Source organism: Symphalangus syndactylus, chromosome 1 (assembly GCF_028878055.3).
Source record: "Symphalangus syndactylus isolate Jambi chromosome 1, NHGRI_mSymSyn1-v2.1_pri, whole genome shotgun sequence".
NCBI lineage: Eukaryota > Metazoa > Chordata > Mammalia > Primates > Hylobatidae > Symphalangus > Symphalangus syndactylus.
Genome location: NC_072423.2, coordinates 77,807,436 through 77,826,180, shown reverse-complemented (window position 1 = coordinate 77,826,180; position 18,745 = coordinate 77,807,436). Strand labels below are relative to the sequence as shown.

General features: G+C 46.7%; 1 long non-coding RNA gene across 1 annotated transcript; it reads right to left on the bottom strand.

The window, feature by feature from the left end:
- Nucleotides 1–13,067: 13,067 nt before the first annotated feature.
- Nucleotides 13,068–18,005, bottom strand: LOC134736923 (uncharacterized). The gene is made up of 3 exons (XR_010121414.1): nt 17,759–18,005; nt 15,488–15,558; nt 13,068–15,298 (listed from the first exon to the last, which is right to left on the bottom strand). It is a non-coding gene; the product is annotated as an uncharacterized lncRNA (long non-coding RNA).
- Nucleotides 18,006–18,745: the final 740 nt, after the last annotated feature.

Below are 18,745 nucleotides of genomic sequence, written 5' to 3'. Positions count from 1 at the left end.
GAAAACTACAAAACATTGCTGAGAGAAATTAAAGACCTAAACAAATGGAGGGGTATGAGCTGTGATAGATTGAATGCTCAATGTGTTAGGGTGCTTATTTTCTCAATTAACCTGTGGGTTCAATGCAATCTCAATTGTTATCCCAGAAGGCTTTTTCATAGTAATTGAAAAGCGGATTCTAAAATTTATGTGGAAATGGAAACAACCCAAAATATCCAAAGGAATTTTGATAAAGACCAAAGTTGGAGGATTTACATTACCTTCCTTTAAAGTTCACTATAATGCCACAGTAATCAAGATAGTGTGATATATAAGAATTGGCAAACAGATCAATGAAATACAACTGAATGAAGAAATAGACCCACACTAACATGGTCTATTGGATGTCAACAAAGGTGCCAAAATAACTTAATGGGAGGAAGTTTTCTCAACAAACAATGATGGAACAACTGGATGTCCACATTAGAAAAAAGCAAACCTTGTCTCCCACCTCATATCACACACAAATAATCAATAATTGAATACAGACCTAACGATAAAATCTAAAACTATGAAGCTTTTTTAGAAGAAAACGTAGGTGAATATTTTTTGTGACATTAAGACAGACAAAGATTTCTTTGATGGGACAGAAATATTAACCATTCAAGGAAAGCTGATAAAGTTGACTTCATAAAATTCAAAATGGCATGTTAAAATATACTACTAATATGAATAAATAGAAAGTATTTGCAATACTTATACCCACAATGAACTCCTATAAACCAATGAAAATAAGAGAACTCAAACACGAGTAAGGTATTTGGACAGACACTCCACAAAAGAAGGTATATGATTAACCAATGAGCAAATGAAGATGTGATCAACATCTTTAGTCATAAGCAAAATGCAAGTGAATAAGAAGAAACGACTAATACATTTCACAATGTAAATAAATCTCAGATGTTATATGCTCAGTATAACAAATGTTATACTGAGTAAAAAAGCCAACGCAAAAGAGTACACACTCCACTTATATGTAGTTCTGGAACAGAATTAATTCAAGTTGAAAAGAAATTATAACAATGGTTACCTCTGGTGCATGGTACTTAATGAAAAGTGCTATGAATGAACTTTGGGGGAGATGAAAAATGTTCACTATTTGGTACAGATATGGGTTACTCTGATTTATCTATTTTCCCAAACTGTACAACTAAGATATGTGCATTGCAGTATATATAAATTTACCTAAAACAACTAAACTTTAGTGGGGTGTGGGAAGTGGGTAGAGTTAGGGATAAATATAGCAGAATGTTTAAAATTGTTGAAGGTGAGTGATAAATGCATTTGAGTTCATTAAACTATCTTATTTATGTTTGAAAATGTCCACAATAGAACATTTAAAAATCATGAAGTATAAAAAATTAAGTAAATTATGCAACATTATGGTAACAAAGAATGTTGAAAATTTAGTGGCATGGAAAATATTTGTGATAAATGAAAAAAGAAACTTTTAATTAATTAATTAATTAATTATTTTGAGACAGAGCTTTGCTCTTGTTGCCCGGGCTGGAGTGCAGTGGTGCAGTCTCTGCACACTGCAACCTCTGCCTCCCAGGTTCAAGCGATTCTCCTGCCTCAGCCTCCCAAATAGCTAGGATTACAGGTGCCTGCCACCACGTCTGGCTAATTTTGTATTTTTGGTAGAGACGACGAGGTTTCTCCATATTGGTCAGGCTGGTCTCGAACTCCCGACCTCAGGTGATCCACCCACCTCAGCCTCCCAAAGTACTGGGATTACAGGCATGAGCCACCACGCCCAGCCATTGTTTTGTTTTGTTTTTAGAGATAGAGTTTTGCTCTGCTGCACAGGCTGGAATGTGGTGGCTCAATCATAGCTCACTGCAGCCTTGAACTCCTGGTCTCAAGCGATCCTTCCCCCTTGGCCTCCCAAGGCACTGGGATTACAGGCATAAGCCATCATGCCCAGCCCTCCAAAAGGAACTTTAAAACAGAACATTTTGAAAAGAAACATATTGATGTGTAGAAAGTCACTGAAAAACTGCATTCTAAAGTATAAGCAGAGTTGTGTCTTAGTAGTGGGATTATAGGTAATTCTTGCATACAGTGATATCTAGTTCAAGCCACAGACAGTCTAGGCATTGGCTCATTCCATGTCTCCAGCAGTGCAGAGGAAGGCACTGAGGTGAACCCAAGACCCAGGAGGGATATATTTACTTCTTCCCATGGTTCAGGTAGCTGAGGGATTCTGAGGCATGAGTAAATACTCTCAGGGAGTGTGCACAGTGGTTTCCTGAGATTTCAGACAAAAAAACAAGTACATCTCTCTCTAAAAAGTACATATTTTATCTAGATTCATTTCATACTGTCCTGTGTGTATGTTTCATAATGATCATGATATGTTAATTAGTATAGTTGATAAAGATACACACATTAAGGTTTGGGACTGAAATATTTTCTCTCTGATTGAGTGAACAAAACAATCTGAGGACACTGATTTAGAGAATAGTTGAGCTGAGCTGTGCTTGAAGAGTTCCCTGGGAAGGCACTTTGAGAGGGCATTTCCATCTGGGAAGTGAGTGAGGCCCTGCTGGACCCCTGGAGGGAGTGTTTGGTGAGCTGAGAATGCATCTGGTTCCCATTGTGGGTCAATGGACAGAGACTGACTGACCTGACCCAGAATGCTTCTCACAGCCACGGCCAGATGGCTGTCATGAGGGCTGTCCCCAACCTGACCCAGGTGCAAGTGGACATGGAGGAGCTTTGCATCTTGAAGGCAGTTTTGTGCACCCTTAAAAATGTGAATATACACATAGTACTACATTGTGTATACATGCCACATTTTCTCTGTCCACTCATCCATTGATGGACACTGGTTTCCATAACCTGGCTACTGTGAGTAGTGCTGCAGTGAACATGGGAGTGTAGACAGCTCTTCAACATACTGATTGCAATTCCTTTGTGTACATGCCCAGTAGAGGGATTGCTGGAACATATGGCAATTCTATTTTTAGTTTTTTGAGGAAACTCCATACTGTATTTTATATTTAAAAATTGCTAAGAGTAGATTCTTTTTTCTTTTATGACTTACATGGACCACAGAATCAAGAATAGCAAAGGTGATGTCTCACGACATCCCTTGTCCCAACACCAGAACAAGAGACAATACCAGAACATCAGGGGCAGGTGACAATGCAACACGAGTGGTGCAGCGCCCGTGGCCGAGGAGTTAATTTCATGCTGTCACTAACAGTGTCATAGTCTACAGCTAGACCGTGCGGGAGAAGGCAAGCCCAAAGTCGTCAGACTGCATCAGGACTTAGGAGGAGGAGATGCAAACTCTCTCAGAGATAGTTTCTGTGAGACAGAAGGTAGGTGAGAAATGGCCTGAGAGCAACTCCTCATAACACTCCAGGAGAGTCACAGGGCATCCTACATCAGCGTAAGAGCAGCTGTGGCTAAGCCTTCCTTATGTGGCGTGGAAGTAGATTCTCAAATGTTTTCACCACAAAAAAAACTAGTAAGTATAGGAGGTGATGTATATGTTAATTAGCTTGACTTAATCATTCTACAATGTAAACAAAAATCAAAACATCACATTGTACCCTATACGTACATAAATTAGTGCCAGTTAAAAATTTAAAAAATGGAATGTTAGCTATTTAATTCTAATTGTAAAGCCACTAATATTTCCTGCGCAAAATAGCTTTATGTTCTAGTGTAGTACCCCACATAGTTCGCTTGTGGACATGGACTTAGATTCTTGATTTTTTTTTTTTCTACTCAGACTCTGCCAGAAAAACACCAATAAGAAAACTAAAAACAAGCACCCAAATGCTACACCTCCAGTAAGAAGGAACTCAAGAAGTAAAGGGAGAACTTAGTAACTATGTGTTCCTTTAATGATTGATAAAATATTGCAAAAAATGAAATTTACACAAGACATTTTCTGGTAATTTCATTTATCTAATCCAAGATTATCATGGTGAATTGCTCAGGGAGATACTTTAGCACACTACTCAGAAAATGAGGTATTAAATGAATTACTAGGTATAAAATTAAACTGCATAAACAGTGAACTGTGAATGTATTTTTAAATATCATGGGTGTGATGAAAATAATTATTTAACAACTGAAACAGAGAAGCAGCATTTGGACAAGCCGATGAAGCCTGACGCATCTCACAATTTTCAGATCTCTTGGCTCCCATTCTGGTCACTTCTCATCTCACACCAGCCTCCTGCTGTGAGCACGCAATGTCATGACTCACGCTACACACGGTGGGCTGCTGGATAACCTATGGGCATGTATGTGTTTGGAAGGGTGTGTGCGTGTGTCTGACCACTCACTGGTGTATTTCTAGTGCCTAGAACATTGCGCGGCACACGCTAGGCACTCAGTAAATACCAGTGCTTATCAGCTGTAGTGCTGTGTCTGACACATCATCTCTCAGAAACTTTTTTTTGGTTTAGTTTTATTTTTATCAAAGTTATATACATATAATTTAGAGGCAAATTATTCTCTAATGTGTATGAAAAACTAGCTTTCCTCTGCCAGTCTTCCCACCCATTTCTTACTCTCAGGAAGTAACCGATTTCAACTTTCTTAGCTCTTCTTTAAAAAAAAAATTATTTTATTCTTCTGATTTCCATGTTGACGTTCCTACATCTTGATTATTCCATTTCAGGCATAATCTTTGGGCCTCCCATTAGGGAAGATGGGAATTCAGCTCCTGTTATCACCTCTTGCTCACCCTCCACGCCAAACCCGACCCTTCACATCACACTCCCTTGTCATGCCCTCTCAGAAATCCCAAGAGAGTGTCACTGAAACTTAGATCACCATTTGGTATTTATTATGACTAGGTAAATCACATTTACCGGTCAGCCAGTTAGTAAAACAGAATCGCTTTTCCACTTCTACATGCTGTTATGTTTCCTCTGAGTAAGTAATCCCTTTTGTCTATACTGGTTTTCTATGTTCTTATTACTAATTCCACTCCACATTCCGCCCCGCTCCCTCCACCAGCATTAAGAATCTCCTCTGATCACATTCAAACACATTTGCATGATCAATTTTGTCTTCTTTCAGAAGTGGCTCTCGGTTTCCGTCTGCTCCCAGCTGGATGGGTGGTGCCCTCCGTCTGTTAATGAAAATTGTTGGGGCTCTCTCTTCACAAGGAAATGGCCTCAGCCTAGATATTTTCCCTCCTTTTCCATCTTTTTTTCCTATTTTATTACATGGTTGAAAACACAAAATTTAATTATTACATAGCACTTCATCATTAGACATGTTATTTTTGTTATTCATTCTGATGTTTTCCTTAGCAAATGTTGCTAGAAGCAGTATTATTGGTTTAAATGAATTAATTTAAAAAAACAGACTTTGTTTTTTAGGGCAGTTTTAGGTCCATAGTGAAACTGAGCAGAAGGTACAGAGAGTTCGCACACACCCCACCCCACACATGCACAGCCTCCCTCCCTGGCAACATCCCCAGCTAAGTGGTTCATTTCTTACCACTGATGAGCCTACACTGACACACCATTGTTACCCAGATTCCATGGTTTATATTAGGGTTCACTCTTGGCGTTGTACATTCTATGGGCTTGAACAAAAATTTTTGTTTTTTTTTTCAGACTGAGTCTCAATCTGTCGCCCAGGCTGGGGTGCAGTGATATGATCTCGGCTCACTGCAACCTCTGCCTCCCAGGTTCAAGCGAGTCTCCTGCCTCAGCCTCCCTAGTAACTGGGATTGCAGGCAGGTGCCATCACGCTCAGCTAATTTTTGTATTTTTAGTAGAGATGGGGTTTCACCGTGTTGGCCAGGCTGGTTTTGAACTCCTGACCTCAGGTGATCCAACTGCCTGGGCCTCCCAAAATGCTGGGATTATAGGCATGAGCCACCACACTTGGTCCTGGGCTTGAATAAATTTATAATGACACACATCCATCATTAAAGGATCATACAGAATAGTTTCACTGCCCTAAAAGTCCTCCTTGCCTTGCCTATCACCTCCTCCCCCAACCCCTGGCAACCACTGATCCTTGACTGTCTCCACAGGTTTGCCTTTTCCAGAAGGTCATAGAATTGGTTTCATACAGTGTGTGGCCTTTTCAGAGTGACTTCTTTCATTTAGCAATATGCATTTAAAGTTCTTCCATGTCTTTTCATGGTTTGATACCTCATTTCTTTTAGAGCTGAGTAATATTCCACTATTTGGATGTACCACAGTTTGCCATTCACCTATGGAAGGTCATCTTGATTGCTTCCATAGTTTGGCGATTATGAATAAAGTTGCTGTAAACATTGTGTGAGGGTTTTTGTGTAGACATGGTTTTCCAACTCATTTTGGTAAACACCAAGAAGAGCCATTGCTGAGTGTGGTGTCACTTCTGTGTTAGAGAGGATCCCCTATTTTCTGCTGCTGTGGATTTCTCTTTCTCGCTTTACTTCTGCTTTGTGAGAGACACTCTGCCCACATGTTGGTGACCCCATGTTTCCATCTGTAGTCCTCATGTCTTCCCCTGGGTTCCAGGCTCCTATACTTCATTAATTGACATCTCCTTTTGGGTGTTTAATGGGCATCTTGTTTTAACCAGAGCAAAGTGGATTCATACTGCCCCCACCAACTCGATTCCATTTCTTCTCTTCCCCAATTCAGAGAAGGATGCCATGGCCCATCCAGGGCTCCAGCCAAACAACTGGGAGGCTTCCTTTCTCTCTCTCTTGCTCCACATCAACTCAGTGATCAAGTCCTGTCACTTCCACCGTCAGTCTGCATCTCAAGTACTTCCAGTGCTGTCTCCGTTCCCTCAACCCTCATTCAAATGGCTACCTCGTTGCACTTGATTTTCTGTAGGAACTTAATCCAAATGATTTCCCTGCTTCCAGTACAAAGTGGCTTCAGTAATCTTTTAAAAATATAAATACAATAATGTCACTCTACATCTTCTAAACCTTTGTTTCCCTTTGCAGTTGGAATGAAAACCCTGCCTCCTCTCCTCAGACTGCGCACCCTGAAGCTCTGGTTCTGCCCCTCTCTGATTCATGCCACTCTGCCACTCCCCTTGCAAAATGTCTCCGTCGCTCTCTCAGACTTTCTTTCTTTTCCTTAAATACCAGGTCGGTTTCTGCCTCTGTGCCTTTGCAATTGCCCTTTTCTCTGCCTAGAAAGCTTTCCCAAGCAGTAAGTGGCTTTTAGCATGACTGAAACTCTTGAACAGGGAACAGGAACTAAACCCAAGCTCCTTGGAAGTAGGAAGCTTGTTTTTCTAATTCACTGTAAACCCAAGTGTCTAGCAGTGAATGAGTGAAAGTTATTTTAATCATGGTCTCCCAAAGGAAGAAGTGACTGGGCAAAGTGCTGAGAAGAGAGCTGAGAAGCATTCACAAGGAAAGTGGGGCATCCCCCACCCTATCTGGTCACCTAGCCCCAGAGCAGATTCTTCAAGTGTGGGGAAGGAGAGGAAGAAGGTGACGTGCCCTGCTTCCTGGGTGCAACACCAGCACTGCAGGAAGACCCTGAGGGAAACGACTACGAGCTCATGCTGCGGTTTGAAAACAGAGTCACTGACAGCCCATGTGTCATGGAAGTGGCAGATAGTGCCATCAGACCTGAGGGGCCATGTGGCCACGCATGAGGAAAGACCCTGTGAGCAGGGGACTCGAGATGGACAGTCATTACAGCCAGCATCACGGCTCCCAGCAGCTCAGACAAATCCCCAGGGAGGGGCTGGCGAGGGTAGGTGCTGGCTATGGCAGGCTCCCCTGGCTTGCGAGGGCCTGACATTTGCAACTTTTTCTACGCCACCCTGCCCCAGTGCAGGGACATCCTATTTGTAGCGTGGGACTGGCCATAGGTGGGAGTATTTACATCATGGAAATTAGGAAATATTAGAAATAAGGGCTTTTTCTTTTCTCCTCTGTTCTCCTTTTTTCCTCCCTGGAAATCCTAGCTTGCCAGCATACCATGTGGTAATTCAGATAGGCTTCAGTTTTAGGAATGCACCCTCCCATGCACGGGGAAAGGAGCAAGGTGGAGCCCCACTCCCTAAGAGTATTGGAAAAGCAGCAGCACAGCTTGGTCACGCGTGACTCCAGGACAGAGACAAGGTCATCTGCATCAGAAACACAGTGGGTCCACTGGGTGTGGCAGGCTTTGGCAACATCCTGGCAGCTGTCCAGGGCGCAGCACCCATCCAGTGTTGGAAATGGTTGAGGGAGATCCCCGGCAGTGCTCTCTGCGGAAGCCCGGCACGGCTTAGGTCAGCATGGCAGCAGCTCCCTGTAAGGAGGTGGTGTTAGGAAGGGTTTGGGAGGGCTCCTACTCCTGGGAACAACAGCACCACCAAATGAGTGACTGATCGTTGAAGAAAATCGAAATATTTTACCCTAAAATATATTTTTTTGACTTCTTTTGAAATGGCTGCCATAGGGCCAGCAGACTGAAATGGCCCTGCAAAGCTGTCTTGCGGGAGAAACTTGCATCTATAGAGAGTCTCCTTTCTTGCAGCCAGGCCTTCTTTTTCTAGGCCTTTCCTCAATCTAAGAGAGACTGAGACTCTGACACTTCCAAAGTTCTGAAAGGAAACATTTACCATCTATTTCCTCTGGGGCTGTATTATGAGGGACTTCCTCTAGACCACCTTTGCTGGCCATAACCTGTCCTGCCTCTAAAACCTAGTTTTGGTCATGCTCTGAGCCTGTATTCTTTCTATAACCTCAAGATGGTCTAGAAACTTCTATATCTTACTGGGGACTTGGGACTTCATTCTGAAGCCTCCTGTGGATACACGTTAAATAAATTTGTATGCATTGTCTCCTATTAATCAATCTGCCTCATGTCAGTTATTTTTCAGAGAACCCTCAGGGGCCAAGGCAAAATCTCTCCCTTGCCCCCCACATCTGGACCCAGGCATCAAGCCAGACACCCAGGAGGCAGGCAGGGAGGGCCGAGCTGCCGGGGCAGCCCAGGGGCATCAGTGGACGCCGGTCATGGAGAGAAAAGAAGGAAATGCACTCTCAAAGAGGAGCAGAGGCAAGACCTGGACAGTGCTGGGGGTTTCCAGGTGGCGGCTTCTGAAGCCAGCCGCGATCTCGGCCTTGCTGTCTGATAGACCCTCCACTGTCTTCACAATGAAAGCCATCATTGTTGTCTTTCCCATTTTCTTTCTTGGGGACTTCCTCTTCACCACTCCCAATTTAACTCAAGCCCCTTTTCTTTAGAGGACCCCCTCCAGACCTTTCTAGGCTGCTGGTTGCTTCCTTCTGTGTTTTCACAGAGCACTTTGCCTAGGTCCCTCTGAATTTCTTAAAGGTGTGGTGTCTAAATTTGTCTTTGTAGCGCCATTGTGTATTACAGAGCTTGACAATACAAAGAGCGCAAACAGAGCCTTAGAATGAGCTGTTCAGAGCTACGTCCCAAAGTGATAAAATATACTCATGGCGCCTAACAATTAGCAAAATTTTCAAGAAATTTGGCTATGAAGAGGAGAGAGTGTGGTGTCTGGGGGGAGGATGAAATGATATATCAAGTGACAAGAGGACCCAGGCCAGCAGGAGGCCCAGTGAGCTCGGCAGGGAGAGGGCAGCCACCCAGGGCAGAGCTGGCTTCAGAGCACCTTTGTGTGATTTTGATGTGAGAATTTGATTTTCTGCTTCCATAGCAAAATATTCTTTTTAAGAGAGACTGTCGTGTGGTCCTGAGCTGTTTTTGACAGCGTATTTTGGTGGGTCTTCAAAAGGCTTGGGTGTTGAGAATGCTCAAGATCTACACTTGAAGATAACTGCCAGCCCTCAGCCCCAGTTAGAAACCTTGAGAGAACCAGCAAGGTCTGGGCAGAGACCGGAGAGCTCAAGGAGAGTAAGAAGGAAAAGACGGGTGGAGGGGCTGAGCTCAGCTTGGATCGCAGCAAGAACCCTGAGAAGGTTCTGAGTCAGTGGCAGTTGCTGGCAGCAGTTGGAAGTGCAGGCAGTTAGAGGCTGGTTCTGCAGCAGTTGGAGGGGAGGACAGTAACCAGGGAAGGTTAGCGCCAGCAGGGCTGCACGCCACAGGCTGGGGCTGGGGGAGAGATACGGTCGAGAGAGCGGCAAACTGTCGAACTCCTTCCTCTTCATGCTTCACAGTTCCGCAGACACGTTTGGCGTAAATGAGGAGGGCCGGAGGGGCCAGCCTGCAGCGTGGGTTCCAGTTGCCCTGAAAGGCAGGGAGCAGGCAAAGATAGGGGGCAGGGCATGGCATTGGAGGCCCAGTCCACCCTGTTCACCCTCCCCTCCCACATCAGGCTGGCACTCTGCACATTCAGGGTGTGGCTAAGCCTCAGCCAGCAGAAGCGAGTCTGGTCTTGCTGACCAGCCTGGCCAGCTGGCAGAGAAAAGGAGAAGATGGTGTCTCTAGGGAGATTCTGGGCCTGGGCGGCAGCATCTGTCAAATCTGTTTGACTTCTGTCTCTTGAGTAGCCCATCTGAAATGAGGAAAGGGCCAAGGGGCCTCGGGGCTCAGGTCCACCACCCACGCTCCCATTCTCACAGCCCTGCTGGGCCAAGGCATCTCTCAAGTGGGCCGCACTGGCCGTTTTTCTTGGTTGCTTGCCTGACTCCAATCTACTCTCCACAAAGCAGTGAGAATTAGAACACAGACGAAAGCCATGTCTGCCTCCAGCCCTGCTGTGCTGCCTGTGGCCAGCTACCCGCCCCAGACCCCACAGCCATGGCTGGTCACCTGCCTTAGACTCCACAGCCCTGCTGGCTCGTCACTTGCCTCAGAACCCACAGTCAGCTCCTGCCTCCGGCAGCTGTCATCTAGGGCTCAGCAAAATGACCTCTCATTTTCCTATCTCACAATGCCTCCCTGCCACGCTCTGGCTCTGTATCCTCTTAATTTATTTCGAGTCCTTATCATAAAGTATGAGCCTTTCTCTATTCAGAATCTGTTAAAGGCTCTGTGTTTTTTATCCAGCACTTAGCATACATGTGTTGCAGAAGGTGCAAATTAGTCTTGTAGAAGAAAATAAAATCTTGGGACCCCCAAACTCAGTATGCCAAAGGGAAAGTTAAGCTTGCGAAGTGAGTCACACAATACCACCTTTCTTTTGTTCCCAGACAGACAACTGCAACTTCACCACCCTGTGTCATAGCCTCATCCATCAGCCAGGTTCTCACATGGCCTCTGTCATGAATTGCTCACAAGGAAGTGTAGCCATTTGTCTTAGTGCCTCCACTCGCTGCCTTCCTTCCTTCCTGCTGTTTTTTTTCCCCTTTAAATACTGAGTCTCCACAACCTTCTTTGGAAAGCTCAGATCACAGATACTCCTGTAACTCATGTTTTTCCTGGGCACATCCCTAAACTCTGGTTAAATAAACCTCTATCGATTGAGACTCCTGCCTCAGTCACATTTGGTTAGCAGACTCTGGCTTAAAAGTTTTGGCGACTTTGACTTTTATATGCTGAAACTACAGTGGCCAGTCAGGTTTTGGGGGCTTCTGGCATTTCTGGCTCTTTAGCCTAATCTTTTCCATACTGACACCTCTCTCTCTCTCAGACCACGCTGACAAACTTGTTGCTACCAAACACAGCACTCTGGTTTCTCTTTCTCTAAATTATTTTCAGGATTCATTTCGCCACTGAACTTTTTTTTACTTAATCACATGTCTTTTGTCGACAACTAATGTCTACCGAAGGCACAGGTGCTCCCTGATTCAGGCATGGATGTCTAATATCTCATGGACCCTGATGTTGTGCACCACATTGGTTTCTGATTTTGTTCTGTCACTCCCCAAAGTGTATTTGCTGAGATGCAGTAACCCATTCAACAAAATATTCCTTACAACAGGAATTGTTGCATTTTCTTATAAATGTTTAGGTTTAGTGCGGGCCCTTGCACCCAAAGACCATCAAGGGAAGGTGAGAAAGCCGCGGTTCCTGAGCCACAGGCCCTGAGCTGGTATTTAGCTCTCTGTTTGCACCGCTTTGATGACAGGGGCTTAGACAGGCCACCTCACTATCTTGACTGGCAAAACAGGAGCAGGGGGAGCCCAGCAGTGTCTTCTCTCTTGGAGGGTTTTTCAGGGATCAAATGAGATAATGTCTGGGAGAGTACTTTTGTAAAAGGCAAATAGTTACACTAAGACAGGTCCAGTCTTTTATAATTTAAAGTAGTGTGTAAATGGTATGTCCTCAGACGGTTGTCTGAGTGAACAAATCTAAGTGTTTTGTGCACTTAATAAAACTCACATTTATGTCAGTCGTGATATAACTGCCTATTTTTTTCTGCCAGGGTATGTTACAACATCACACTTCCAAGCAAGGCCCAGGCTGGCCCAGATGGGACACGAAGCCCCCAGTAAAGATCAGGAGCACTTCTGGGGGTCCCACCTGAGGGATCTGGTGCATAAAGTCACGCTTGGTTGTAGGCCCCCAACAAGACATAAAAACTGTACAGGTCAAGAAGTGATGCATCGCTGGCCTGTGAGCCCCTCATGTGCCCGGTGGCACTGAGGTGATGATGGCACTATTTCTAAAAGACAGACATAATGCCAGTGACTTCAGTCATTTTCCTCATTTTATGTGGCTATTTTTAAAAGCTGTCCTCCAGAAACAAAAGAATCCCTGAGATAAAATTTCCCAAAGCAAAATGCTCCACCTGACTGGGGTCCGACCTAGGGGTGGGAGAGCTGGATAGTCCTGGGACACAGAGTTAGGTCTGTGCTGTTAAAGGCAGAATTAATATTCCTTGTACTGAACTGAAAAGGGCAGATTTAAAAATTGTATCTTTTGTACTTCCATCTGAGCTACTTTAGGGAGTTTTCTGGCTATGAAGCACCTGAATCTTGAGCTATAATTCAGAAATAAAGCGTATCTGCCCCTCTGTCCACCTTTCTTTCCATCCTTCTGGAAAAAAGCAAAAGGAAAATTCTTTTTTTTTTGCACACAAAACAATAAACATTTTCTAAAACTACATACAAACAAAAAGATGCGTATCAAACATATTAGGAAGGTTGCACATGGGAAGATGGGGAATAGAAATGGGGAGTGGGAATTAAAATAAATGAGAGAGGGACTTTATATGGATCAGTGATAATAACTCAATCCTCTATTTGACAAAGAAGAAGGAGAAGGAAGAGGAAGAAAAAGAAAGTGGGATAAAGGATCAGAAAGGGAGGAAAATAGAAAAAATTAGAGTATGACTCCAGGGTAGACCTGTTTTGTTGTCGCTGGGTTGGTTGGTTTGTCTGTTGTATTTTTCATATGTTTCGCCATGTTGGCCAGACTGGTGTCGAACTCCTAGCCTGAAGTGATCAACCCACCTCGGCCCCCCAGGGTGCCGGGACCACAGGCGTGAGCCACCACGTCCAGCCCCCACATTGATTCTGGCCTCCGTGGTAGACCTCCCAGACGGGGCAGTCGGGCAGAGGCGCTCCCCACATCCCAGATGGGGCGGCCGGGCAGAGGCGCTCCTCACTTCCCAGACAGGGCGGCCAGGCAGAGGCGCTCCTCACTTCTTCCCGGACAGGGCGGCCGGGCAGAGGCACTCCTCACTTCTTCCCAGACGGGGCGGCCGGGCAGAGGCGCTCCTCACTTCCCAGACGGGGCGGCCGGGCAGAGGCGCTCCTCGCTTCCCAGACGGGGCGGCCGGGCAGAGGCGCTCCTCACTTCCCAGACGATGGGCGGCCGGGCAGAGGCGCTCCTCACTTTCCAGACGGGGTGGCCAGGCCGAGGGGCTCCTCACTTCCCAGATGGGGCGGCCGGGCCAAGGCGCTCCTCACTTCTTCCCAGACGGGGCGGCCGGGCAGAGGCGCTCCTCACTTCTTCCCAGACGGGGCGGCCGGGCAGAGGCGCTCCTCACTTCCCAGACGATGGGTGGCCAGGCAAGGCGCTCCTCACTTCCCAGACGGGGCGGCCGGGCAGAGGGGCGGCCGGGCAGAGGGGCGGCCGAGCAGAGACGCTCCCCACCTCCCAGACGGGGCGGCGGCCGGGCAGGGGCTGCAATCCCAGCACCCTGGGAGGCCAAGGCAGGCAGGCGGCTGGGAGGCGGAGGCTGCAGCGAGCCAAGACCACGCCACCGCACTCCAGCCTGGGCAACAGCGAGCACTGAGTGAGCGAGACTCCGTCTGCAGTCCCAGCACCTCGGGAGGCGGAGGCAGGCAGAGCACTCGGGGTCAGGGGCTGGAGAGCAGCGTGGCCAACATGGCGAAACCGCGCCTCCAGCCAAAGGAGAAAAAGCAGGGAGGGAGGGAGGGAGCAAGGAAGGAAGGAAGGAAGGAAGGAGAAAATTCTTAAGTTACTAAAGAGAGCATTAATGCAAACGTGAGTCTGAATGACAATCAGATCAATAGCCAATTTCAGAAAAAGCCTTCAGCATTTCTCAAAAGAGAGGCAGAGGGAAGGCGCGGTGGTGCTGCAGCGGTGCATTTTGGTGGAAAGGTGCTGGCACAATTTGCACTCTAGGAAAGTTGTGCCTCCCCTTGGGGTGGGGATGCATGAGTGGCTCTTGTGCTAAGCCACAAAATACGCCAGCCCCTCGCAGGCAGACCCCAAGCAGCACAGATGTGGGATTTGGTTCCCACAGCATTTTAAGACAGTTTGAATTGGTTAGAGGCATTTTAAAATGGGAAACTTTCATACAAAAAAATTGTTTCTGGCTTCTCTGGAAAAGACTAGAAGGCCTTGGGCGTGTGTGTCCCTGTGGTGAGAAGAGGCTGGGGCTGAGGAATGGGCCCCAGCGTGCCCTGAGGCCCTGTCTTCTTTTCCTTAGAGAGGCTGATGGTGACAGCTTGGGCCATTTTATGTCTCCTGCCTGGTCCCTGTCGTTATTTCAGTTTGTGACCTTTGCTGCTAAGATCCTCCCCAAAAGAAGGGTGGTTACAACAAGGTTATTGCAGATTTTAAAAGTTGAACTTTCTCAGTGGAGAGCCCAGACAACACCCTTGGTAGCTGGGAAGCCACATGCTGGATGAGCTACAAGGGGCTCAAAACCTAGACTTTATAAAACTGACTTTTCTTTGTCACTTTTCCATGTTTAATCAGATGATTAAAGTCCTTGAAACATGTCAGCTTTTTCAGGTGGGCTGAGGTTAAGGAAAGACGGAGAGGGCTGGGGGAGGGTCAGTGAGTGTTCTCCATTCCGGAGCTGTCCAGGCGCAGGAGGGATTCAGGGCTGAGCTGGGGCTGCACGCAGGACCTCCCTGGTCTTTCCGCCTGGAAGACAAGGATCTTCTTTGGTTGTTTTTGGACAGTTTTGCTTTATTCACGTTTGCCAGAGAGAAAATTTGGTTGGCTGAAGTGTGGGCTCTGAGAAAGGACTAAAAATAAGAAAACCCTGAGATGGAAATGAAGACTCAGAAGATAAGAGACAATAATTTTTCTTTTTTCTAAATCTTGGGAGAATTTTTCTGTTTTGTTTTTTTTTTAATGGCAGGGGGAGCTAAAGCTTATAAAACCCTTATAGAAGGAAAGGGATCCACAGTATGATTTGGCGACTGACTTCTTACCTATTTAGAATGTAACCTCTCTGTTCGGGAAGAAGCTTGAATTCATTTCACAGGTGACAAGTAGGCTGGCCCTGGAAGGACATTTAGTGGGTGCTCTTAGGTTATGATTTACTGCCTAAGCCAATTAATTGCAACAGACCACAACCTATAGGCAAACATCGCAGTCAGGTGCCAGCAGAGTCCCTCACTCAGGGACAGTGCCCCTGGAGAAGCCCAGCTGGTTTCACCAGTGGCCTGGGTGCTCTGTCTGTCACCCACCCTTGGGGCAGGTGCACCTTTGCTTCTGACAAACACACACACACTGAGCTCGGAAGTGAGGAGTGATATGGCCACACCAAGACCCATGAAGGCGATCCTGTCGCCCAGCGTTTCTTGCTCTTTCTCAAATCCCCATCACATCTCTTTATTCCCCAGATACTTTCTAGTAATGTCCTTTGAGCCCATTCTCTTTACTTTCGGTCTCATTCCTCAAAATATCCTCAGCTTGCATTCTTGTCAGGGGGAAAATTATTAGAAGTTTTGGTCAAACCCTGATGACCTGTCCTCTTAAGTAAGACCCCTTGGGTTTGGAGCTGGGAAAGGCATAATTCCTCAGAGTGAGAGCCAGTCAGGATTAACCCGCTTTGGAAGCCATGGCTGGTGGTCTTCACACATCTCCTGCAACATGGACCCTTGTAGAAGACACTTATCTTTGAGCAAAAATGAAGCCCAACCCTGGATTTCTGTGTAGAGCCAGAAGCAAAAATAAAATAATAAAATTTAAAGACCCTTGTTTATATGGTATGGCTACCCCATCTTCTGCATAGGGCTGAGATGGAGTGTTCCTTTCTTGAAGGACTGCCGGGTTTGGGGAGGTGACGCCAGGTGAGGAATGGGAAGGCTGAATCACTTTGCGTTCGGGATGGAGCGTGCCAGGACAGATGCTGTGCAGAGGGTGGCAGGGGATGAGAGGAGACAGAGGCCATGCTGCCCCCTCACCCAAGAGTCAAGCAGATGAGAAGGGATTTAGAACAAAGGGCATGTCCAATGTGGACATTGAGGTTTCCCGCTAAGATCGGAGTAGAGACACCGATTTGTAAAGTCCACGTTGCTCATCAATGCTTTTGTGTAAGTTGGTTCTTTTGGGAAAACTTGAAGAGAATGTTAAACTTCATGACTCAAGGGGCATGAGGGTGTGTTAAAAAAATGGGATGCATGGAGAGCAGCCATGAAGTGTCCTTAAGAGTGTGCAAAAATGTTGAGGAGGCATTGGTTTCCCACAGCCTGGCAGAAAGCGAGGGGCAGGGTGGTGAGGTTTAAGAGCCTTCCTTGCGATTGGGGTTTCAGAGCCTAGGGAGGGCTTTGCAGGCAGAAAAAGGCACTTTTTGTTAATACCTCTCTCTCTTGCTCTTGCTCTTCAGGGTTGGAAAATAAGAAAGTTGAAGAGGTTGGCAGTGAGGAATTTGGACAGGAAGGGAGTTAAGGGGAGCCAGGGAAGGCTCAGGCTGAGGGTGCCAGGACCTGGCCGTGGACTTCCTGATGTCTGAAACCCGGTGGCAGCCCCAGCATTCTTTTAAAGGCTGCTTCCCCCAACTCCCCTGTTAACAGGGCAAGGTGTCCACTGAGATGCCGCTTGCCTTCTGCTTTGTTGAAGGGGTCCCAATGTGCCCACGCACTGAGCACAGTGGGGACCACCCAGCCACCTCGGCCAGGCTCTGACAGCCACGGCTGTGCTTCCTGGGCCTCCTTCCTGACATAGTCTCTATGTATTGTCAGAACTGCTGTGAGCCTCAAATAAGACAATAGGTGGAAAGTGTCTAGCATGTGGTTATGTTGGAAGTGCTCCGTGTTATGTGTTAAATCACCATCCACAAAGTAAGGCCCTGAGCATCTGGCTATTTTACTTTTAATAGTTTCTTATCTGGCCCACGTGAAGAGGGCAGTGTGACATTCTGGATGCCACTCTGAGGTTTGGTGAATGACCTCTGGTCCATCCTAGTTGAGGGCTCCTTGATTCTCACCTGAATCACTGTTACACCCCCCAGGAAGCCTCACCCATTCCATTCTGTCTCATATTCAGCCTCGTCCCCATACCACAGCCTGAATGACATTTAACAGGCACACCCAATCCCTCACTCCTAGGCATTGATTTCTGTGGAAACCCCCTATATTCTCAGGATAAAGCGGCACCCTGAGCTGGACTGCTGAGGGCCAGGAGTCCACCCCTGGTGGCCTCTCCAGCCACCCACTCTGCTCCGTGCCTGGTGGGAAACTTCAGGTAGTGCATTTTACCTCTTGGGGTTCATCGCCCCAGCTTTGCATGAAGCCTCTTGTCCGGGCGTCTCTGCACGCTCTTCCTACTTCTTGGAAAGCTTTTCCTCATTCTTGGAAAGCTTTTCCTCTTCTTCCCAAATTAGCAACATCTTCCATATGCTCCCACAACCAACAGGAACGTTAAGGAAATTATTTGGCCTGTATATTTCAGCACTGGGGAGGGAAACGCAAAGGTAACTGGGGTCACAAAAAAGCTGCCATTCCCTCCAAGACCGGAAATAAGCAAATGTGTGGTCAGACACCGAAATAGGCAAACAGGTGCCTTCCTCGTGATGCTTCTGTGGTGACCTTGTCCCCCTTCTCACATCCGCCACCCACAGCCGGCCTCCCAGCTACCTCTCAGCTGTCCCTCTGTGGTGGCAGCACACTCATTTGTCACGGTCTACATGTGGACTTCTGTTTTAGCTTTGGGATGATGGTCAGATGATGTCTCTCCTGTGCAATAAAGCCCTCTGGCCCCTTAGAAAAAAATCCAAACTCCTCACCTGGGCTAAATGAACGTTGCCTGTCCTGGTTTTGTGCCTGACTCTCTGAGGTTAACTCGCACCCTCCACCTCCTTGGTTACCTGCTCCTCTGGCCTGTGTCTCCTTGTCCCTTGGCCCAGGAAATCTCTTCTCCCAGGTTTTTGCAGGCTGTCTATTTCTTCTCCAAGCATACCGGCTCAAATATCACACCTCTGAGAAGAGCTGGCCTCCAGCCTCCCCATCTTTGCGAGTGGCCAGACATTCTCCCTCACACTGCCCCTGATGGGCTCCATCTGAACTCTTCTTGCCTGTTTATTTGCCTTGCTTTCATGTGGTCCGTGTCCTGCACCAAGTCTGCTTAGCTCATGCCTTGTAGCGTCTCCAGCAGTGCCTGGCGTGTGGTCGCTTGACAGACCTATTGGATGAATGCCTCGCTTCTCCAACTAGATGATGAGCTCTTGAGCCATGGAATGGAATGGC